General features: G+C 31.8%; 1 protein-coding gene and 1 long non-coding RNA gene across 3 annotated transcripts in view; one reads left to right on the top strand and one right to left on the bottom strand.

Annotated features, from left to right (window-relative positions):
* Window positions 1-26,598, top strand: part of Ms (neuropeptide receptor myosuppressin) — a 90,998-nt gene that overhangs the window by 45,282 nt on the left and 19,118 nt on the right. The window lies entirely within an intron of this gene.
* On the bottom strand, window positions 1,773-26,598 carry LOC148283326 (uncharacterized). 2 transcript variants are annotated; one of them, XR_015821878.1, is made up of 3 exons: window positions 26,538-26,598; window positions 23,176-23,309; window positions 1,773-2,481 (listed from the first exon to the last, which is right to left on the bottom strand). It is a non-coding gene; the product is annotated as an uncharacterized LOC148283326 (long non-coding RNA). The 2 variants fall into 2 exon arrangements; XR_015821877.1 differs by having other exon boundaries at window positions 26,433-26,592.

The raw sequence follows: 26,598 nt of genomic DNA, 5'->3' as shown, positions 1-26,598 counted from the left end.
GACTAGAAGTACCATATTATTTTAAGTTTACTGTCGGTTTTGCGAAAGTCAAATGCATAATTAAATGTGAACAATAAAAACTTTTGCAATACACGGCAAACGGAAAGATCATCACAGCTTGGCACACATGTACAGAACAGCTGGTTACTTTCGAAATTTGACATAATCAAATATTTTATTTTAGTTTTTGAAAACGTTGATATATGAAACAAAAATGTGGGCACTGGTTTACACGGTAAAGTTTTACAATTACATTTGAAGACGTGCTAAAGAATGCAACTGTAGTTTACATGATTTGAGGTAAAAACATCACTATGCAAACGCATTCACTTCGCCATAACGTCAAATATAGGAACAAGTACTCAACAGATCATTTAAATATAAAATTAAAGGTTGCGCGAATGATTCAAAGTTTTAGAAAACGAAAATAACCGACAATAGACGGGCGACAAAACGGAAACTGTCATTTGACAGAAAAAATGAGAACATTATTAGACGTATGTGGGTAGAATAAAATTTTGAAAAATCTACCTACTCAAGGCTGTTTTCAGAAAACAGCAATAAAACAAACTTTTTAGTTTTGTTTGGTACGCCTCGCGGAGACTAAGAAAAATAAATTATCACGTTTTACTTGTGACAATTGGTCCGTTCCATTAGTGTCGTCATTTGCCTGGTTATGATTGGCCACATCATAAAACATGACGTATTTGAATCCCCATTATTCTAGTTAAATTTCGAACTTTTTTTGTTTATCTTAGAAACGTTTTGTCGTACAATTAATTTTTATGTTAAAACATGCAAAAGAAAACTTCCTTATTTCGGATTTGTTATTGTTCTCGCAATACTTTATTTCCTTTTTCATTATGTAAAAATAACGACAACGGAAAATGTACAACAGTTATCTGTTTATTTTATTTTTATTTATTTGAGACTTTATATACATATACAATATATATACATATAAGGGCGGGCATATTGCCTTAAGGCAATTTCTTCCTACATACCCAAACCGTTCAGTTTGAGAAAATTATAAATACATGGACATATTGAATCTTACAATTTTATACAAAAAATAAAAAGAAGGATTAACAAAATAAATATATATTTTTTTTTAATTAACACTATACTATGAAGAGAGGAGAGGGGATGGGAAGGAAAAAAGAAGGATAAAGGAACAATTTAAATATTTAGATAGTGGCACTTCACTCTTGACTTAAATGTAAATAAAGAAGGGGCGTCTCAAACATTAGTTATGCTATCTATATCTGTTATGCTTTTTACAGATTTAAAAAATCGAATTACGTACCACCTCTTATTAACGAATATGTTTGATTTAAATTAAAAATTGTATTAGTTACATTATTCTGCGAAACACGTCATAACAGAAGAACAAACATGTAAAGAAAAATGTTTATTTTTGTGATTATTTTCTCGGAATGCTAATTCTGGTTTCAAATCATCTTGGGTTTTATCACATTCAGAGTAAAATAATGTTTTTTTTTATATTCTTAAAATATATCTAACATGTCTTAAAATCCTTAGAGTTCTTCGAAAAATGGATTTTTATTTAATTTGAGCTTGTTGAGATTTATTAATATTTTTCTATTGCCTCACTTTACTAGATTGAATATGAGGCAGAGTACGTAAATCGGCCGTTTTACTTGACTTTAATCTAACTTCCTCATTATAAATTTAGAATTTATAATGAGGAAATTCCGTGTTTTTTTAAAATATTTTTTGAAAAGCCTTTAAATCTGTAAATATTACGCGTTTTGCTGTATCATTCAAGAATGAACTTTCAATCTAAATATTTAAGATATTCTAAAAGCTTATATACTGAAAACTCTTCATTGTTGCAAGACGAAAATTTTAATTTATTTTTTTTCACATAAAACTTTTTTTTATTTTTACAGGGTGTTTTTTAAATACTGTTACATCCGAAACCACGATGATCAGTATAGACAAGAAGACATATTGGCATATTTCAAAATATATTTAGAACAAAAAAAAATTCAAAAAAAAATATTTTAAAAAACCAAATGGTTGTTTACTTCTGCAGGGGAGAAGTAAGGAGAGCGCAACCGTGCGGTTGTTAGCGTATCAGTCTCTCTACTCGTTTTTCCCCTGCAGAAATAAGCAACCATTTGCTTTTTTGGATATTTTTTCATTTTTATTTTATTCGTTTCAAAAAAATATTTTAATGCGCCAATATGTCTTCTTGCTCATACTGATCATCGTGGTTTCGGATTTGACAGGGTTTAATGAACACCTTGTATAAACAACTCACTGGGCATAACCCGTGTCATTACATTGTATACATTATACGCAGAAACCCCCCAAGTTGGTGACAAAAATCGTAATTTTTCATTAACAATTTTTCAAACAATTTAGCTGACATGAACGATTTCTTTGGTAAACCTGGTGTAAATAGGTACTCAAAACACGTTTACGTGAATAAGCCGTTGTGGCTAAATGGTGTTTCTGAAAAAAAAACAATTCAATTATATTAGCAAACAATTAATACCGTAGCGATATTTGATATGATGTAAAATAAAAGAGAAACCTCGAAACACTTTAGGTTATTAGTAACACAAACCCTCAAAACCAGGGTTGGTTAACTGAAAAAATAAAGTATTAACTTCGCAAGGTTACACGGTTTACACAGCAGACCAATGTTTATTAAAATGAAAATAACCATAAAAACATCAAACAAAAATTCCGTATTTAATCAATTGCGTACCGTTTCAAAAACATTAATTTAATTGCGACTAATCTACTTCGAAGTATGATTATTTCATGACATTGATAAAAAATATCGATACCTACAATTCCTTGATTAAGTTTAATTTGACTAATGAGCGCTTTCGCCTGTATATATATATATATTTAGGACTGTTTAATTGTTTACAACATTTTCAAACTTTATATTAGTTTTTAAGAGGTTAGAAAATCAGGTAAGTATTTTGTTTAGGATACTATTTTGAAAAACGGTTAATTTTTATGCCAGGAAATCAACAATTTCATTAATATTTTCTGTAAAAATCATTAATTATGTAATGTAATGTATTTATTTCGATAGTTATCCAAAATATAAATAACAGCTAATCGTACACTAAATTATTTATAAATTTGTATAAACCACTCTAACTTTTTAGTTATTCGTGGACTGGTTTTGGGGTTACTTCCTCATAATCAGGACTTGAACTAACTTAGAATTACACGGGTCCTTTTTAATTTTTCTGTTTCTCTCTTATGATATTTTATAATTATTATTTATTTATTAATATACACAGCACGCAGTGCTTTTTACCTTAAAAAGATACATATTTAAAATGATATAAACTCTTCAATATTATGTGAAAAACTTCCAAATTAAATTGAAAAGTATTATGTTACACAAATACTATATTTAACACAGCAGTATTGTATAAATAACATATTAAGATATAAAAGAATAATTAAACAATGTGTGCAGATAAAATTTTAAAAGTAAAAGTATTTACATATTTTTTTTTTTACTTGACTAAAATTGAGACCTTAAAAATTGTGCACAAAATAACACTGGGAAACATGCAAGACGACGACATAATATTAGTCAAAAATGCTGACATACACAAATATAACACCAGACAACAACAACACTATCATATTGAAAAAGCAAAGACAAACACAGGACAGTCAAAAATACTACATAATGGACTTAAACACTACAACGACCTACCTTACTACTTGAAAACTTTTACTGGAGACAAATTTAAAATCAATCTGAAAAAGCACATGATGACTGAACTAACTAGACTAGACGAGACATAAAATAACTAGACAATATTAAATTTCTAATGGAACCCTAACGGGTTTTTCAAAATTGTAAATAAATAAAAATAAAAAAGAGGTACAAAATATAAGTATATATTTAATACAATAAAATTCTTTTGTCTTAAAAAGAATAATCAATATTTTTTAATAATTAAAAAAAATTAAATAATAAGTATACACGTAAATATGGTACACAATAGTACCCATACAAAAGTAAACATAGAAAGCACTATAATCTAAAAAATGTAAATTACCGTTCACCATCTTTGAAATGATTAATATAAAAAGCAATGCGATTGGCTGCCATGCAAGAGGTCTCGGATTCGATTCCTGACATGGTTGATATAAAATATTTATTTAAAAGGGTGTTTTTACACTGGAATATTTCATAATCCCTGGACTGGTACCTTAAGCGTAATACTGATCATCTAACCTTTAATAACAAAAATGATCAAGATACACTGCGATTGGTGTACCAATGCAGTGCCCTATGCATCATTAGGTGCGGAAAGGGAATGATGATGATAATACAAATTTATAAATAAATATGTTTGAAATGTCATGCCAATAAGTGAAAAATGCTTTTCGTATGATTATTATTTGTTATAGTTTTTTATTTAATTTGGTTAGTTTTATCGTGTAACATTTAGTTAAACATTTTTTTTTTAATGGATGACATTTAAAGCCTCATTTTAGTAATGTAACACCTATGGGGCGCTCCACAAAAGTGATTCTATGGAGTATTTAGTTTAATTTTACTAATTAAAATAAATAAAACAATTTATTTTGTCAGTACATGCCAACATATCATTCAAATAATTTGAAGAACGGGTGGGTTTTCCATTCCGTGGCATACAGCCCGCGTCCGGAAATGAGCGTTTACCGAATTGAGTATGATGGTTGTGAAGACGTTGCTGATCTAAGCGTCTTTGGATGGACTTAAACACTACAATGACTGACATGACTACTTGAAAAATAATATTGGAGACCAATTTAAAATCAACTTTAAGAAGCACATGGTGACTGTTAAATGCCGCGCACACGTAGACAATAAAATTTTGTTTTGTCCCAGAACTCGATCATTTTCCAAGCATAAACATCAATTTGTAGGGCAAAACATTGTCCCGAGACATCGCCACTGAGAAAGACGGGCAGGCTATTTCCGCAGAATAATGATTTCAATTTCATTTTTCAATTTCAATTTAATTTATTGTATATATGTACATTACAAAATGGAATATCTTAATTTATACATATAGAAATAATAAAATAATTAAGTAAAATTAGGTATATTCAAAAAAAACACATAAGTATACATAATATCTAGAGAATAATATGTTAAAAAAGATAATCTTGTTACGAAAAACTCCCTCAGAGACGTGAAAAATGTCAATGTCCAAAGTAATATTGTTCAACATAGAGATAGCGATTAGAGATTACCCCCACAACCACTGCAACTGCATTGTCCCCATGCGAACGCATACGGACAGGACCTTGTGATATAATAGCGATTTGCTTGACGTGAACGTGTCGCTCCCGAAAAAAAAATTCTGACGTAAATGGAGGCAGAAAAAAAAACTTTTTATGGTTTAGTTTGTCCGGCAAAATTTTCAATACATCTTGCTACAAAACAAATCATATGTTCGTGAACTCGCACGTAATAAACATCGTCGTGCATTCATTTTCACAGCGCTCACGTTTGTATTGTCCGAATTTATGTATTGTCCCAGCGTTCCGTCCTGCGCGGTCGAGACTGTTCACGAAGCTGGGACAAGACAATGTTGTCATGTCTATTATATTGTCCACATGTAAACGGTACTTTATACTAACAAGACGAGACATAACATGACCATATGTTTTACATAACCCTAACGGGTTTTGGAAATTAAAAAAAATACAGTCGGTGTATTCTAGTATTTTATAGTATTGAATATAAAATATAAGTATTGAAAAAAAAAATTGTTTCAATATCGTTATACACGTGTTTCGAAAACTTCTTAAAAATTTACCATTAACAATTTTTTTCCGTCGCGATTGTTCCTTCAAGATAAAATTTAATCTATTTGTTTAGCTGAAAAAATGGGCGCATTTTAATATTTACATACAAAAACGAGATTCTGCTGTAAATTTTTACTTTACCCTACCGTTCATTTTATTTAAATTTCACCATCAAAATATTTAAATTTTACTGATATTTTGTGAGTTAACATGGCCGGAAAATTTTCTCCGCCCTGATGAAATCCTCGAAGCCTTAAACAATGGAAAATTGGAGTTATGATCCATTGGTAGATGAAAAATTCAAAAGAAAATGTAACGGGAAAATATCAACATTTATAACGATAAAAAAGAAGACAAGCCGTAAATAAAAAACTTATTTATTGATGTTATCAAAAGTGTAAGATTTTTTTATAGCATGTTTATAGTTCGTAAATACGTAATAAATGTATTACACTTGCAATTATGATAAATATCAAATTTTTATTTTATTACTTTTTAAAGCATCATGTCGATACTTTTACTTGCAAATTTCCTAATTCCTCAATTAATTAACTTTACAGAGCAGACGAAATCCTATACACATAAGCGCAATTTTACGAGCTAAATATAAACATACAAATTATCTAATTTCCTTATTCAATAGTTATAAAAAAATATGCATTCGTTTGCATTTTCTTTTCTTTTTTTTCATATTGACGAAAACGCAACAATGAGAAAGTAGTTTTTTACTGGTTTTATCATATTATTATATGTTAAAACTATGCCGATTTTATTTTTAATAATGTATCGTATTATTTATAATTATAATTTTTATAGTATTATAGTTTTGTATTTCTGAAATTATTTCGTGCGTGACGTCTCAAGTTCTCTTCCGTTTCTTCTCGGTCAGTTATGCTAATTGGTCCGTTGACCTAATGTGAACCGGAAATCGTTCACAACTCCCTTATGAACTAGTGACGTTTAAAGTAATTAGCTTTTATTAAAATATTTTTTATTATTTTTATCGTACATTTTCAAAAAACTTTCGCTTACAAATTAATGCTCGAATTTTTACCAGGCGTAAGAAAACATTATATATATCTAATTTCCCGTAAGGGTGAACTTTCTCATTCAACTGACCTAGTTTATTTTTTAAGTATAATTGCTATAAGACGATATTTATTTAGAAAATTATAATAAAATTTGTCACGAATAATGACGTGTAAATAAAGTAGAAGCCATGATAAATTTTTCAAATATAATGACGTACGTGCATTTCCCTGGCCAATCAACACACTATTGTGTAACACGAGAGAATCGTGACATATTACGCAGTCGTTAATAAATTTCAAAAAAATATAGATCATATCTGTAAAATCTAAAAGAATGTAAAATAAAAAGTTAGAATATATTCTCACACCAATCTGTGTTAAAATGTAAATGATAATTTTCTGATTTCAATCGCAAGTATTTTATTATTTAGTAAAATAATATTGTAGATGTACACATCAGACTGCATTTAAAAAACTTTTTTTTCAAAGACGTTCTCATGATTTAAGACTGTAGTCTGGTAAAACGAACGCAAAATGAGGAAGTCATACGATTTTGCCATTTTAAAACGAATGTTTTTTTTCAATCACGCAATAATAAAAAAATATAAAAACATAAATTTGAAAAGAAAAAAAAATTTAAGGTATTTTTATTAAAAAATATACTTAAAAGTTTTATGTAACGAAAATATAATTACTTTTAGACCGGCAGATTACGCCATTTCAAATTTAGACTAAAGTTAGGTATCTAGGATCTCAAAAAAGACTAAGTATTGAACAAAAATTCACTGTAATAATTTGAAGATAATAAATAAATCTGGTTGTAATATTCCATTTAAAACTATATCTTATTCACTTTTTCGTGACCTTTAGACCAGCCCTTACCGAAAACGATTAGGTATTATTAACCTCATTATTGATTGATATCGGTGGTTGTCTTGAGTCTTGATGTTTAATGCGAAATTTAATAAAGACAGCTACATTTCAATCAAATCAATACAGTACCTAACCCTAGATTTAAACATCCGTGCAAAATCAAAATTCCTCATCTAGATCTCTTGATCTGATCTGGCAGAAAGCTGCTACTCTTGAGACGTTGAGATCCAACTGTCCCTCCATATTTTGTGCGGTATTCCAGGAAGACGATGACCAGGTGGAGTTTCATAAACTGCAATGTAAAGGATACTAGAGTTGTCCATTTTGTTTACACGATCTCTCCAGAATCTTCTTGCTCTGTATTGCGGATTCGATCTCTAAGTTTTCTCTCTGTGGTTGCCATTTCATCATCGTAAAAATGTGATCCCACCTTGGCTTTTAATGCATCATGAAGATTTAATCTAACGTATATTTTTTACCTCTGAATCATTGATCATATTGAAATTACTTGACGGATCAATGTATTGAGTCATGTATTAGGCATATTCGAACTAGCGTAACCTAATAATATGGTTTCAACAAATTTTAATTTGGATGAGAGATAGTAGTTATGTCGTTTTACTTCAAACGGGATTATGACACATCGCATGTATACATGCATAAACTAAGTAAATATGCGTAAAGGTTTGAATCATTGTCACATTCAATATGAGTGTTATTACTTTTCTTTTATTTGGATTGTTATTTTTAATATTGTATCATATGTTATTATTATTATCAAAGTATTTAATGTTATTTCTTGTATTCGGATTTTTAAAATTTTGATATTGTATCATAAGCAATTATTAATTATTTCAATTTACTTTATATTTTTTTGTTGTTAATTATTATGGCTTAACACGAGCACAGCCTAAAAAGCTGTAATATGTTAGTGAATGTGTATGCAAATGTAATTTGAAATGAATAAATTTAATCCTCCCCCGAAATTAGAGCAGAATGCAAGGCTGAGTTAAGCATTATCGACAAAATTAAGAAAGGTCTTTTGCGATGGTTCGGTCATGTGGAGCGAATGAATGATGAAAGAACGGCTAAAAAGATTTATGATGCGAATATGTCTGGTTGTAGAAGTCGAGGAAGGCCGAGAAAGACATGGCATGATCAAGTACAACAAATTCTTGAAAGTGGTCATGTGAAAAGTCGGAATAATCGACGTGCGTGCATGAGAAGATGTATGAATGTGAAGGAAGCAAAGGAAGTGTGCCAGGACAGAGTGGTGTGGCTTTCTATCCTCTCTGCCTACCCCTCCGGAGAAATGGCGTGATGGTTAGTTAGTAGTTAGTTAGTTAGTTCAATTTAATAAATAAAATTAAAGTTAAGTTATTTTAATTTTGATGACCTCGCGGTGTAATAGTCAGCGCGTTTTCCTACCTTGTAAGAGGTCTCGGGTTCGATTCCCGACATGGTTGATACGAAATATTTATTTAAAAGGGTGTTTTCACACTGGAATATTTCATAGTCCCTGTACAGGTACCTGATGCGTAAGACTAATCATCTTACCTTCATGTAACAAAAATGATCAAGGTACGATGCAATTGGTATACCAATGAAGTGCCCTATGCACTATTAAGTGCGGAAAGGGAATGATGATGATGAATTTTGATGATGAGCATTTAAAAAAAATGTGGGTCCTTTACTGAAGTTCCGAATGCAACTTCTGGTGAGATTTTCGAGTGAACTTTTGTGATTTTTCATATTTAAACAACCATATTATATTTTTACGATATATTTTAACATACATACGCCAAAAAAGTTTTTGTTATAAACATAATTAATTAAGATGCAGATAGTGAAAATATTTTTTTGAATAAATAAATATGTAAGGAAAAGAAACACATTGATAAAATATTACATAAAAAAGAAATATAAATATGTGTTTTTTAAATAATTAATTAGGTAAAATTGAGAACAAAAAAACATGATCAAAAAATATTATTGACATTAAAAGTAAACACTTTCGTAATTTGATTTTTAGCTTAAGTAACCTTGGTAAGTTCGATCTAATTATTTCTGAAGCGTATCACTGATAATCTTACCTTCATGTAGTAAAAAATTTGAGATACGGTGGGATTGGTATCAATGTAGTAATTAATTGCTCATTAGCAGTCAACAGTCGCCTATCGCCAACTGTTACATTCTAGATAATTCCTATATTACTTATGAATTATAATCAAAAATGTGATATTTCATTTAAAGGAGTTGAAAAATATTAGGGTTGCTTTTTAAAAAAAAAATTATTTGGAAGTAAATTGATTATGGTAATAATAATACATTTTATTGATCTCTCCGCCACGTTGCACGTGCGACATAGGGTAATAAGTAAAAAAGTTCAACACATCTTGTAATCATTTTAATTCACGTTTCAAACATGTTGTCTTAAACCTTTATTTCACTCTCCTTTCTGGAAGTTTAAAAGTCGCAATGCATAAACCTCAGAGTAATAATGCGTAACCTAGAGAGAAGCCCTATGTTTCTTAGAACGCAAGCGATGTTGATTTGTTGGTTCGCAACCATTTTGTTTTGTTTGACAACAAACAAATAACGGTTCTGTCGGATGCTTTTGTCGGTGTGCTTGGCTTTGTTAGTAAATAACTTAGATATTTACGTTATAATAAATAAAAATCGGCTATGGTGAATTGCAGTATGTTTGGTTGCAGCAGTAGGAGCGTCAAAGGTGTTAAAGGAGTCAGTTTTCACAGGTAATTGATTCCAAATATTTTCCCATGATTTACATTAATTTTTGGCATTTATTATCGCGACACGTGTACTATGTTGCTTAAAAACTTTTCTTATATCAACATATTTAATTCAGATACAATTTTTTCTCAATTTCAGGGATAAATTTGTGAATTAAAGTATGTTTACTGTTGGTAATGACAGTTGATTAAGGGTAATATGTCAGGACCGCACTAGGCATCCATATAAATTTTGAGTCTTTATCGAGTAGAGGTTGAATCAAATTTTACTCGAAAATAGCAACGTTAACCTTGAAATCACATCCATATTTCAGACCGCTCCGACTCGCTATTTCGGAGATGTGACGGACAAACAAACAAACTCAACACCGGTCTTTGGTTCCATGGAGCTGGGATTTATGTCTCAATAAATATAACATAAATATATTGTGAACAAAATGAATAAATGCATAAAAACATAAACACACACATGTATTTTCAGTATTATAAAATAAATATCGGCGAATTATAGAAAAATAAATTAAAATAACCCTGCAATAATAAATACACAGGCACATATTTAACATACAAATATAACATAGTATTTACAATACAAATTAATATCCATTTGGCAATTCTCGACCTGAGTACGGCCCATTGTTTTGCTGCGAACTGTAGCTAACTTAATACCCAATAGTCAAAGAATGGTTTTTCTACGTTTGGGCTCCTCTATAACTTGGCGCATTATTACTCTGAGGCAAAAACAAAAGTCCCGGATCACAAAAATAAAATAAAATGGAAGATACTAAAAGAAACTTTATTTGTACTATAGCGACAATGCCGGGGCCTTTGATTAAATTATAATATAATAAATAGGTTGTTTGTTCGTGTGTAATATTAACAAATTTCTTAAAAAAACAATAAAAATATTCAAATAAATAACATCGAATTTTCTTCGTCTAACATCTAACGACATACGCATGTTCAGTGATTTTCTAAAGCTAATATTATTATTTCAAATATACTAGTACATACCTACCTACTACCTACATATGCGTAAGTGTGATCTTTATTTGGGATGAGTAATCATAAAAATTCCAAAATACTACTATGGTAAAATATTACCTTGGTTTGATTCCGGAATAAGTTCCTTATTGAAAAGATAAATATGTATTGAGTAAATTAAGTTTCCTTATGTAACGTTTGATATCTTAAACAGGACGTGTCATTATCCGGTGGTTTTGTATTTTAACTCAAAAGTATTATTATTTTTTTAAATTAAAGTGTACATAACTTAACTAAGTCAGAAGTCAAAAATAGGATAGCAATATTACCCGCGTCAATACTGATAAATAGTAGGCTGAGTTTATAGATTTTTTTTTTTTTTATTCTTAGGTTCGTGATATAAATATAAAGTTTTGTATAAGCGGGATATGAGTAAAGTAAACATGGAAAAAATGCATTTGTTGCAAAGAAGAGGGACAATATTTTTGAGAAGGGAATATGGAAGTCTAGGCATTTACAGGGTTTATAAGCCACCTGTCATTGGCTGGTTTAAGGGGCCACTTTACACACTGTGTAACATTCACCATTCTGCCTATGTTTAAACGTGCATTGTTTTCAGGGGTTACCTAGTGGGTGAATTGGTTCATCCGGATGAATCTCACCCACACGATAAAGGTTTCGGCTCTCTTACTTCACAAAAGTCAACAGATGGAAGAGTTGAGGATATGTGGATGTTTAAACATAGGCAGAATGGTGACTGTTAAATTAAACTAACCAATGACATGTTATAAGCCCTGTAAATGCCTAGGTTTCCATATTCTTTTCTCAAAAATGTTTTCCCTCTCTGTTGCAACAAATTTAGATCTAAATAACTCCCTAGGGAGAAAATCCAGCCTGTCCACAAACATTTGGACATATTCAAAACATCATTGATTTGCTTATAATTCAATTTGAAATAATTGTACGACATTGTACCCTTTTCACTGTTTTGCAAACAAAACAAAAAACATCATTGATTTGCTTATAATTCAATTTGAAATAATTGTACGACATTGTACCCTTTCTACTGTTTTGCAAACAAAACAAAAAACATCATTGATTTGCTTATAATTCAATTTGAAATAATTGTACGACATTGTACCCTTTTCACTGTTTTGCAAACAAAACATATTGTATTATTTACTATACTGCCGTCATAAGAAAGAAGGACGTTTCTACATAAAACAAAAAACGGAGAAAATAAATATTTTGTAACTCGGAGATTGAAAAAATTCTATGTGAGAAAAATGCTACAAAAATTAAGTATGTTATTATGCGACAGTATGTATTATGGTTTGCCGTAATGGAATATATATATATATTGGTTTTAATAAATTTTACGTTATATATTTTTTTAAATATATTTTCTTCTTCTTTTTAGTAAAAAAAAATACAAGAAAATATGTTACACTTCAATGAAAAGACGTTTCTAACTAGAAACGTCCTATTTATTTAGTAATCAAGTAAATGTCTTTCTTTTTTAGTGTTAATATGCCAATTGATTCTACTCAACGAAATCAAATAGACGTTACTGGCCATTTACTATTTTTCAAACTAGTATCGCCAACCTAATAATCAATTAACTTCAAAATTACCGGCAGATCTTAAATTTAATTGAAAACGAGTAGGTGCATTCATTTCAGATGTTTTTAAAAACGGAATAGAAGAAAAAATAAGTATTTTAATCAGACTTTTATAATTATATAAGTCAGAACAGCCTTTTATATTTTGTAATCTTCAAGATTTTTCGCAGTTTAGTCTCATTTATTAGTAAAAACTACAGGGTTTTGGTTATTTTAGGAAGATAGATGTATTTTTAGTAGATGAGTATTTTTTCCTGATTCCGAATATGTATTTAACTTACTTTCGAAAAAAATGTTAAATGCGTCCTTCTTTCTTATGACGGCATTATAATAAACGCCTATTTTTGGTGCTGACTAAACTTATATCTGAATCTCAGAAGAAAAAAAAATTGCGTACATAAACGGATAAAGCGTTTTCTATGTCGCAAAATAACATTCGTGAAAGAACTATTTTATAAGTGTGATTAATAGCATTAAACTTTAATAATATAACATTTTGCATGATTAAAATATACTTTCAGCTACAAAAAATTTGTTTCTTTCAAAATATCTACATTTTTTTATCCGACCGCTTCGTACATTCAAACAGAGTATACATTTTAGCTGTTCGGACCATCAAGGCCCGGCTGTATCACATTAATGAAAAACTTTCAGTAATTGCGTTTTTTTAAATTATTTTTCTATCCGCAAGCTAAATAAATGCAATATTACAGTATTAAAAAGTTATTTGGACTGAACATTATGCTGCTAACTTCCTCGGCTCGATTAAATATTAATGTATTCAAATACTTTAAACTTCTTACGAAAATTCTGATCGATGGCCTTGTATACATAAATTAGTAAAAAAATATTAATTAACAAAATACTTAAGATCCCACCTTTAACCAAAATACACATTTTCTTTTCTCCGAAATAACAATTTAATTATTTTTTGTTTCGAATTTATAAAAGTTAAAAAACTTGTCGTTTAAAATACGATTAAATTAAAATATTATGTTTGCCTTCTAAGTGCAGTGCTGAGTTGTATAGCTTTAGAAAGAGTGGGTGTTTGAGAAATTATTTTTTTACAATATCATCTATCTATCTATCTTCCATCTATCTTCCATCTATCTTCCATCTATCTTCTATATATATAAAAATGAATCGCCGCGTTGTGTCTCGCAAAAACTCTAAAATGGTTTGACAGATTTATGTGCGGTTTCTTGCAAAAAAAAATCATTCACGTTCTCAAGGTTTACAAACAATAACATCTTCAATATGTTAAGCTACAAGGCGGTTAAAGAATGACTAAATCCGCGTTAGGCATGAGTTGAGTGTTATAATTTTAAAAGGCTCGGGGTAAAACGCGGTCTGACTTTTCTTTACCAACACGTATTCCCGTATTTTCTCCGTGGATTATGGCACCAGAGTAGTGATTTTTGCACTTTTTGATTTGATCACAACGAGGCCTCTTAGCCAATCACATGAGGAGATAAAACGAAAAACTAACCATTATTATGAATATAAAAAGAGCTCTAAAAAGTGGAAAATAAATAACGTGTATAATTAATTACGAAAAAAAATTTTATTCAGCCAGTTTAAAGCAGGTAAGCCAACGTTCGGGCAGAACAACGTCTGTCGGGTCCACTAGTATAAAATAAAAATTAAGTAATGTTATAGGTAAAAAATATAAGGTCTTTTATTTCGTGTCCAGGGGGATGAAAAATACAGTTCTGTGTGTGAAATACAACTATAATACTGGACGAGTGACCTAAAGACCTAAAAAATAATTGAATGAAGATACACCTAACTCGTAATGTAGTGGTTGGTTTGCCTACCATGCATGGAGTCCAGGGTATGACGCATAGTAAGATCGACATGGAATATTGATTTAAAGGGCGGTTTGCAATATTTCATAGTCCCAGGACTAACATCTGAAACGTAAGACATCCGCTTATGTTTATGTAAAAAAATATCGAGATACGCTGCATTTGGTATACCAATCCAGTGCCCCATGGGCCATCGGATGCAACACAATAATAATTTTCTGAGAACTTTTTTTATTCTTAACCACAACCCGGAACCTCATATGCGCGATATTCTTCTATTATCCTGGGAGAGTCCAATGTCTTGCAGGACATCCGCTGGCACAGCGCGGGTTTAAACTGTGCAACTCGGTTAATCGTAAACTCCCTGTCTGCGTAATTTACAAGTGTGAAAGCACCACCTACAGTGAATAATATAAATCATAATATTTTTTGTTCATATGAAAAACTGTATTATTTTAAAGGTACTAATCTGATTTTCGATCTCATTTTAGGCGGAATCATTAATCATCAACGTTCCCGTATTCAGAACTATTTAAATGATACATAAGGAACTTTTGCACATTGATACACCGATTCCGGCATATCTTGATCGTTCATGACGTCACTCGACTTATAAGTCGAGTTGTGATCCCGTGGTAGTGTAGCAGACTCGCAAATCAAATGGTTCGATTCTCACTTTCTGGCACAGCTATTAACGACTACGTATGTAAAAACGGCCGTGAAATCTAAACAATTAACAAACGCAAATTCGTTATTACTTCTTTTTAAAATACTCGTGTATATTAAGTATTATTATTTTCACCCAAACATTTATAAATTGGTGCCATTTTCAAGCAGTTGTATATAACTCACAATTAGAAAATTGGAATCAAGATGTGGAAGAACGGGGCTTGAACCTCGGACCTGCAATTCGTGAGTTCGCGAATCTAGCCACAGGACCCCAACACGGTTCAATGCTTACTTTGCTTTTCGTGTGGCTTCAGTACGAACATCTTCCTCATCCATTCGAGTTGCGTCTGAGGCCTGGAGTCTTAGCTCCAGCCTCACCAACCAGTCCACCGCCTCCGGCATCGCCTCGTAGATGTCTTGTAAGGCACCGCTTAATTTCTTGAGCTGGCAGTTCTGCGCTATGTGTCTCACCACTGTCTGCTCAGTCCTACCCCTCACAATCAGGGTTCTCCCTCTTCTTCCATCTTCTGAGTGAGTAGTTGTAGCAGCTCTGTTCCGTTCTCGACTTATTTTGTTGTACCCATTCCCTACGTGGCAGGTCGTACCCGGGAACGAGGCTCGTTGTCTCCGCTATCTAGAAGTTTGTTATTATGTCGGCGTTGGCCTATCTTCCTTTCCGGGTTGATTCAATATTGATTTCCTCTGCCTCCACTGTCCATATTGGTTTACAAGATCTCTGCCTTTTTCGAGGTGGGTGGAAAACATTGTTAAAAGCTGGTAAATGAGGATTGATGTTTTATCTCTCTGACCGTGGCATGCGTTCTACGTGGGTCTAGCTCCACGATGTTTGACAACACTGGTAACTAATGAGTTAGAGTTGATTTCATTGAGTGCCCGTTATGGTTTTAATGGTTTTGTTGATTTTGTTCAGTTCCACGTTCTGCTGCAACGTACGCTTCTACTCCACACTGGGAAGCAGTATTCTGCTGAACTGTTCAATAGCATGTATAAAAGCCACGGGAATCAAACTCGATACGTCATACATTGTATTCAATGAGCTAATAACATTAGGTACCACAAAGCGGATGTTAGAATATTTTAAAATCCGGAAACGAACATAAAACTGCTTTTTTGCATCTGTTAGAAAGTACCTACGTAATATCAATTCATAGTTGCACATATAACGGGTGTTTTTTTTTTCGCCATTGACTTTCGATTGGCAGTACTGTCTCTTATCAAATTATCAATAATATTTTATTTAAAATATTAATTTGTGCTCTGTAATAATACTCAAATCAATAATAAAACCCCTTACACTAGAACAAACTTACAAATTGTGAAAATTCCCTTTAAAAATCAGTGTTCAATTTGCCAAACGTGAAGGTCTTTTCAAAAAAGTTATGAATACACTCCATGACAAGTTTGGCAACAGGATTATTTCCAGAAATGGTCCTTTTATTTATTGGTCTTTACGATCCTGTGATTTGACGACATAGAATTATTTCCCATGAGGTTACGTTTAGAAGATATGCGATGCCAGACAATTTTGATGAAAAGGTATTTTAATATTTTTTTCTGAAATTCTCTCGCGAATCCCCTCCCCCCTCCCCATTACCGTGCGGAACTAAAAACCCACAAAATCGACGTTTAGTTGTCCCGTTTTTCGCACCCTGAAAAAAGATTATTAGAATTAAATTTTCCGTGTAGGTTCCGTTTTTGGATGATCCTAGCTCCCAATCAATTGATCAAAAAAGAAAAACACTACAGACACGCTAATGGTAAGTATCTCTAGGGCGTAAAAAAAATCATTTCTCTAGTACCCATAATCCAGGGAAAAAATACGGGAATACGTTTGTATGAAGAAAAGTGAGCCCGCATTTCCTCTTAAGTCCATTTATTTATTTAAACACTTTATAAATATTTATCAACAGTTTACATACATATGTATAAAGGTGGGTATATTGCCTGAAGGTAATTTTCTCCTACCTACCCAAACCGTTCAATTTGAGAAAATCAGTGGTATGAACATATTGTAGGTATATTATTATATAAAATTTTCACTATAAAACGAAAAAATGATGTAGGTACATATAGATTTTTTTTTTTAAATGACTAAATATCTACACTTAACTATGAAGAGTGGAGGGATATAAGGTGAGGAAAGAGGGGGGAGAAAGGAAAAACTAAAGTATTCAGAAAATGACATTTCATGCGTGATTTGAATGTAAATAAAGAAGGTGTGGGGGGGTCTCTGATATAAAGGGGTAGATTGTTCCATAATCGAGTATTTACTACTTTGAAAAAGTAGGCTAAAAAATTAAAGCGGTGAATGGGTATTGAAGGGGTTCTTTCGATACTAGAACGAAGAGATAGTCCATGCTGCGATTAAGGTTGGAAAAACTCTCTCAGAAGAACATGCGAAGTGAGATTATTTAAAATATTGTGAAGAAGTGATAGAATGTAAATGTTTCTTCTATGCCTGATACTGAGCCAGTGTAGTTGCGTGCGATATTCGGTTATGTGACTAAATTAGCGAAAATAGTCCATGGTCTATGGAAACAATCGGACATCTCTTGAAGCATTGAAAGCCAATATTCCACCCACCAATTCGGAAGTTACGCCAGATTTGTTGGAAAAAGTGGCAGAAAATTAGACCGACAGAAACCGCTACGTACCTGCTAATCAAACCATAATATTATTTTGCAATTATTAAGTTTACTGTTAATTTAATAAACTTTTCAAACTTAGTTCCAGGAATTTTAATTATCAGTGCGTAATATTAACTTATTATACTATACCTAGCGAACATAACTCCGCTAACCAAGTCATTTCAATTGATAAACCTACATAATATTGTCTCTATTAGGTTATTTTTCCTTGTTAATAACAAATATACGCTATGGGTTTTGAAAGAACGGTTTATTCAAAGATCTGTTCTTTGTATTTTATAATATTTTCTTTTATTTATTCATTTATGTAAGCTAAAACTTGTTTTTTTTAATTTTTTTTTATTTCGTTTTTCTCTTTCTTATGACTATAAGTAAGAGATAGAAGTTGTTTATTATTTATATTCTACTTTTTCGTTTCATGCATTTTCTATAATCTTTATTTATTAACAGCAATTCACATTTAAAATGATCTTTTAATGTTGTTGTTACTTCCATACATTTTCTATAATCTTTATTTATTATACTAACAGCAATTCACTTTTGAAATGATCTTTTGATGTTGTTGTTACTTCTACAATATTAAAGTCAGTTTCCTTTATGTTTATTTAAATCAGTTTATTTCTTTTGTGTTCTTTAAAACCTTGTGTTTTAGTAATATATATTTATTTCTGTTTTAATATCTTAAACATATACTCGTATATTGCTATTGCCTTAGGTTTTCTTTGTATTTTTTTAAATATATTTTTTATCGTGAACTCTTTATTGTAACTCTTTATTGTAATCTTCCAACTGACGCATAAAATGAAGTGCTGTGTTGTTAAAACACATTGAATTATTTTATATTTATATACTTTGTAACCTAATTAACTTAGTTGTAGCTACTTACTTAAGTTCGTGCTATTATTCAATGTCCTCCACGTCTTCCTGTGAATCTTTCCACTCTATTACCGAATCCCTCCCTGAAACTTCTCTCTCCTCCTATCACTCTGATGTTACTGAATCAGACACAGAGGAAGTGTCTGGTCTCCATGATATACTCTTGAATAACTTTTCATGCTATCCTAAAGACTTTCATGTATGTCATATAAACGCTCAAAGTATACCAGCTCATTACTCCGATTTTCTATCAACATTTGCGGATTTGTCAACACATGCCATTCTGGTCAGCGAAACATGGCTAAAACCATCACTACCATCAACTTTGTATCCTTTACATGGATATCGACTTATCCGCAATGATCGAACTAATCGAAGGGGCGGTGGAGTATGTATATATCTGCGTGAAGAAATAAATTATTCACTTGTAAAACAATCTGAAACCAGTGGTGGCCATCCTGAATATCTGTTTTTAAAGATTAATTTCAAATACCATGATATGATGATTGGTGTGGTATATTGTCCCCCTGATATTAACTATTTTTCTGAGATGGAAACATTGCTGGAAAGCACGGTAGGGGATTTTCACTCAGTTATTCTTATGGGTGACTTTAATACTTGTCTTTTAAAACAAGACTCCAGATGCCAACGTTTGAGAGATATTATAAGTTCAGTCAACCTATCTTTGCTACCTTTAGATCCTACTCATCACACTCAAGTTTCTCATACTCTTTTAGATCTTATTATAACTTCCATGCCTGACAAAGTCTCTAATTATGGACAGTTGACCGCTTCCGGATTTTCTCATCATGAATTATTATTTATTAACTATAAGATCAAATGTCTCAAAAGACTTCCTGTCACATTTCTTGCCAGAAACTTTAGAAGCGTTAATAAGGAATCACTTGAACTTGATGCCATGAGTTTAAACTGGTCAGTTATTAATAATCTAGAGACCATTGATGAAAAAGTTGAAACTTTTAACAGAATGATTACTGGTCTGTTTGACATTCATGCTCCTATGAGATCTGTAAAACTTAAATATCCACCTACCCCTTGGCTTACCAGTGACATTATTCAACTAATGGCGAAACGTGACAAAGCAAAGTCTAAACTTAAGTCAAATGCTTCATCTCAAAAATGGGAAGCCTTCAGAGTCCTGCGAAATCGTTGCAACCAATTGTGCAGAAATGCCAGAAGGAAATATATCCTCACAAACTTAAATCAAAACTCTACTAGTAAATCCTGGTCGTTTTTAAAATCTCTTGGCGCCGGTAAACCTAAGATAACATTATCTTCAACTGTCAAACTAGACGATCTCAATACTCACTTTGCTACACCTCCACTAATACTGGATGTCAGCACTAAATCCGACACTCTCCGACGTTTAAGTATGGCAGCTTCTTACAATTATCCACCGTTTTTATTTTCTTCCGTTCAAGAAACTGATATTCAACGTATTTTACTTTCTATAAAAACCAAATCTATGGGCAGTGATCAGCTGAGTATGAGATTGATACACTTTATTTTTCCTATTATCTTACCAGTTATTACTCACATTATAAACTTTTCTTTAAATACTGGAGATTTTCCTGAAGCTTGGAAAAAAGCATTTATTATACCACTTCCCAAAATTTCTTTACCAGTTTCTGTCAAAGATTACAGACCCATATCTATTCTTCCAATTTTTTCTAAAGTCATTGAACGAGTTGTATATAATCAGCTAAATAATTATCTATTGTCAAATAATCTTCTTGATCCCAATCAATCAGGTTTTCGTGCGGGCCATAGTACAACTACCGCTTTAATCAAGGTTACAGATGACATTAGATACGCAATGAATAACAAAATGATAACCTTGATAACATTACTCGACTTCAGTAGCGCTTTCAACTCTGTGGATTTCGATCTTTTGTTGGCTAGACTTAAAACACTAAATATGACACAACCGGTTATAAAATGGTTCGGATCGTATTTACGAGCTAGACAACAGTGCATCAAAACACCAGATCATCAATCGGAATGGGTCGATATTGCCGCTGGAGTACCTCAAGGTGGAGTTTTATCACCATTACTATTTTCCCTGTTTATTAATCCGATTGCAGATTGTCTCAATTGTTCATATCATCTCTATGCAGATGATTTACAATTATATCTTCATTGCAGACCTGAAAACACCAGCAAAGCAATAGAATCGATGTCTAAAACACTAAATTGCGTGTCAACATGGACAAAAGAGTATGGTTTACTAATAAACCCGTCTAAAACACAAATTATGTTTGCAGGTAGTCAAAGATTGCTTAGTAAGCTAGACATACCTTCACTTAATCCTCTTATTGTCAATGGTACCAATATCCAGTACAGGAAATCCGTAAAAAATCTAGGAGTACTAATGGATGAACATCTCTGCTGGCGAGCTCATACTAATGAATTAAGCCGAAAAATATTTTTCAGTCTACACTCACTTAGAAGGTTGCAAAAATTCTTACCCATTAGTACTAAATGCACTCTTGTACAAGCATTACTACTACCCATTCTAGATTACGCTGATGTTTCCATGACTGATTTAAGCTGTGAGCAACTCGATAAACTTGAACGACTTCAGAATACATGCATAAGGTACATTTTTGGTCTTAGGAAATATGACCACATTTCTGATTATCGTAGGCAACTGAAATGGCTCAAAATTAGACAGCGGAGAGACTATCACTCCCTCTCACTTCTGTTCAATGTACTTCATAGTCCTAACGCTCCTATATACCTGTGTGAAAAATTTCAACGCTTATCAGTTCATGGTTTACCTCTTCGTTCTCATTCTCAAGGCACTCTCTTAATACCCATACACAATTCCTCTTTCTTCTCTAACTCATATACTGTCCATGCGGCTCGACTGTGGAATCATCTTCCATCCACCATCAAAGATGTTACTACATTATCTCTGTTTAAATCACGTCTGAAGAAACATCTCCTTTCTCTTCCTTAATCTCTCCTCCTTTCCTTTTTCCTCTTTCCTCTTTCCTCTTTTTTCCTTTTTCCCATTGAGTAATAGTTTCGATTTAAGGTAATTTATAAACAAATACGTTTATTTCTATTTTTATATATCTTTAAATTTTTAATCTTTTTTTTCTATTGAATATGTTCTGTAACTTGAATTATAAAAATAAAACTTTTATTTTATTGGTTGGTTGGAAGAAATTGCCATTTGGCAATAAGCCCGCCAATGTACAAATAATCATTATGTACAAAAAGTTAAATAAATAAATAAATAAATAAAATAATCAAGGAGGACATTTTTGTCGAATATTTTTTTTTTTTTTTAAATTTCAACAATTGTTTTTTTCTTGCAACACAATAGGCCAAGTGGCCCAATTACATTCGTGAATTGCAGCACAGAACACCCAGGCTTGAGAAAAATCACATTTGAATATTTGTGTTCTCACCGGGAATCGAACCTTAAACCTTCCATGCGTGTGTCAAGCGTCTTAACCACAAACCACGGAGGCCGCCATTTCGCTTTTTTGCATTTGCTTATTTTATTTCAACGAAAAGTTGTATCAGACTTAAAAACACCCGATGTAATCTTATTTGGTGATTCACCAATTGAATTTGTAAATTCTTTTAATTATGTTGAAATGATACCGCCAAATATGACACAGCTTGGAAATTTCCATACTCAATTATTTCTTACGCACTGTATCTTTTTTTATTTTGACACAATTTAAATCAATATACCTACGTTCGATTATGTATGGGTTTTTAAAAATAAATATTTGCAAAAGCACTGAAGTTAAGGTGTGCCATAATACCTCCATATAGTCACCAGTAGCGATGAGCATAATCGATTAATATAAATAATCAAATGATATAATATAATGAATAATTGAATACCCATAACATTGACGTTTATTAATCAGGGAATTGAGTATCCATTTCTTTTTTTTTTTTTATATTTTGAAATTCCACAATTCGCTTGGGTATACATGAGATTTTATTAAATTTATTTAATCAGAGAATCTCAGAAAGATTAAAAAATGTAATAAATTGTAATGAAGCAAAAATTGGATGGATGTACCTACCTGAAAATTTGAAAATAGAGCGTCGGTAGTGTATCTTCGTAATTGCCCGGGAAGATTTATCTTTAACTATGACGTCATGGTGAAGGTTTGATATCCTTAACTTCCGATTGTCATCACGGCCCAGGGTCCATATTCTATTGGTAATTTAAAATTTATTTTAAATTTTATCTACAAAGTAAAATTAAGTTTTCTGGATGAAAAATAGAATATGTTTACATTTTTTTCTTTCTAAACATGTTCAATTACAAGTTACAGACGAAGATACTTTTAATTTTCATACAAAATATAAACATTTTCGTACATAAATATCGATGTTAGTTTATATCGTCTCGAGATATACCGATGAAATTAGCTTTTGTAATCGCGGCCAAGGTCTCTTTTACCGAAATCGTCATCGATAGTGTTGACTGAAATATTTATCCGGTATACCTAAGTATAATTCATTTTTCTAATGTATTTTACAAATAATACATTTTCAAAATAGCTAACCATCACAATCGGATTCGATGAATAGGGTAATGAAGTTATTCGATATCAACAGATTATTCGCATCTCTAATTTAAACTCTCACGGCAGAAATTCAAACAATAATTAATCTGCCGCCCACGTAATTTAGTCAAAATTTTCGAATATCATTTATTAAGCGATGGTTTCTGAAACATGTTAGTTCTTGCTTAAAACAGAGTGGCACGTTTGCAAAAAAAGTTTAAATAGCATTCTGTTATTAATAATAGCTTTTACTTGAGAGAAATAAAAATATTAACAAGTTTATAAATGTGTACGCATAAATTTAACAAAGTTAAAACTTGTTAATGTGTATTCTCTTGTTTTCAGTAATAAATAATTTTATGTTTAAGGATTTGTTTCGATATCCGGTTCTTCTAAAGTTTTTAGTGAAGTTTCTAACAATTAAGAAGAAATGTATGTATAATGAATTTGTTTCGTGCTAAATGTATTATGTTTAATTACGACCCAGCATCCGTTCTATTAAATATTAACTTTTATTTAAATTAACTCATGCTGTTGGGTACAACGTAAGATAATTCTCCGTGTTCGGGTGTATGAAGAATACAATTCTGAGTGTGAAAAAGTACTAGAACCCTAGACGAGCGTTTTCGACTCGACGGCTACTCTTACGTAAAAATCCTAAAAGTGGAAATCGAGTGGATATAATTCCGCCTCGTAGTGTAGTGTTCAGCGCATTCGCCTACCATATTTGAAGTCCCGGGTACGATTCTTGGGAAGGTGGACAAAAAATTAATATCGATTTAAAACGTGGTTTTGTACTTCAATGTTTTATTGTTCTAGGCCCGCGAATAAAAACGCTATTCATCTGTACATATCGAGAGGGTATAAACTAACATTGGTATTTTTGTACGAAAATGTTTATACCTGTATGAAAATTTAAAGTATCTTCATCGGTAACCTGTAAGTGAACATGTTTAGAAAAAAAAAGTGTGCTAACATATTCTCTTTTTCATACAGGAAACTTAATTTAAATAGATAAAAATTAAAATAAGTTGGAACTTCTCATTGTAATATGTGGGCCCAGGGATGGTATTCCAAACGCTCTCACGGCCGTATTATCTCGTGTATTTACATACAAAATACACGAGGTACACTGTTTTCTCGTGCCGCGTGAGCAGTTCAGAATAGCACCACAAGGCCACTTTTATAAACGATATCTTCATCGGTACATATCGAGACGGTATAAACCAACATCGATATTTATGAACGAAAATATGTATGTATATTTGTATAAAAATTCGAAATTCTTCGTCGGCAACCTGCAATTGGACATGTTGGGAAAAAAAATTGTAAGCTTTTTCCATTTTTCATACAGAAAACTTAATTTTATTTCGTAGATAAAATTGGAGATACATTTTAACTTCCTATTAGAGTATGGCCTAGAATTGGTACCTTAAATTTACCTCTTATTTGTGGTAAAATTCATAAAAATTAGAACACGTCCAATTTTAAAAATAATATTTGAAGCAAAATGTGTGCGCGCATCTCACGCCTGTCTGTGATACGGTTAACTGCCAACTTTAACTGTCGACGCGTATTTGTTTTTGCATGTGCAACTTTATTTATTCGATGTATTGCTAGTTTTGTTTTATTGGTTTTGTTTTTTACACCACAACAGGCCAGAAAGCCCAATTACAGTATTGAATTACAGCACAGAACACCCAGACTTGAGAAAAATCACATGTATTTATTTGTGTTCTCGGTTATCAGTAGTCGCGTCGTCACAAAATAGCTCGTTTTGGAGTAGAAAATACTACGTACTGCGTGTGCTTACGCGCAATCTTCAATCCCAGAAACTGCCTCGTGTAAAACAGCAAATAAAATAAACGCAGTTATGCAGAAAGCAGCCAGTCTACAATTTTGATAAAATGAGATTTCGGTGTTATCGGGTGCAGTAAAGGTCAATTCTATGTTCTGCTGAATACAGCCAGGACGCTTTCATCCAAAAAGTGTTGATTCTAAAAATAGTGTTGATTTTAAAAACAGCATATTTCAATTTGCAGAAAATACCCACAACTCTAAAAAAAATTACACTTAAAACTACACTTAAAAACTATTACTAAAACTGGTAAAATACGTATAAGATATTTGTTTGAAATATAAAAAAACTAACGTATTACTTGTTTATCATCTGTCAAAGTCAAAAATATTCTAACTGTTGGATAGATTTGATTATTCAATGTTTTCACAAAAGTGGTATTATCTCAGTTTCACTTTTCTATGGCTGGCCGCTTTCTGCATAACTACGTTCAAATGGCACCAGATTTGGCAAAATAATTATTGTACCAGAAACTGCACAAGAACTAGACTCTACTCTATTTCAGAAACAGGTCAAAATCTCTGTGAATGCCATTTTCCAGTCCAGGACAACTCTGCGTGTGAAATAAAAGCAGAATTCCGGATGAGTGTTTTCAACTCGGTGGCAACTTTCGGGTAAAATTTCTGAAAATGGAAATCGAGTGGAGATAAGATCGTCTCTTACCTTTGTCTAACAGAGATGATCCAAATACATACGCAGCATTTGGTGTACCGAAGTAGTGCCCCATACACCACTTGGTGCAGATAGAAAATTATGTCATGAACACATATATATATGTAAGACAGACAATATAGACATTGATAAATCGGAAAAATTTGCATCTCAAAGTTATAACTTTCAAAGAAAGTCGGAAACACGCTACTTTCCCGTTTAGTAATAGAAGTAAAAATTATTCTTTGTTAAAACTCACTTTCCTTCCTCTTTCCGCTTTGTAACAAATCTACTATCTCAACATAAAACTTTATCTACATAATATACTTGTAACTATTATTAATTAAAGATTTGTTCAACACACCGTTTAAATTATTTATTAACAACCAGCGGACCTGACAGACGTTGTCCTGCCCAAACGTTGG

The sequence above is a fragment of the Micrasema longulum genome, unplaced genomic scaffold, assembly GCF_059751315.1.
Source record: "Micrasema longulum isolate JH-2025_06_02 unplaced genomic scaffold, ASM5975131v1 h1tg000248l, whole genome shotgun sequence".
NCBI classification, from domain to species: Eukaryota; Metazoa; Arthropoda; class Insecta; order Trichoptera; family Brachycentridae; genus Micrasema; species Micrasema longulum.
Note: the sequence above shows the minus strand (reverse complement) of the source record. Positions and strands in the feature narration are given on the sequence as shown.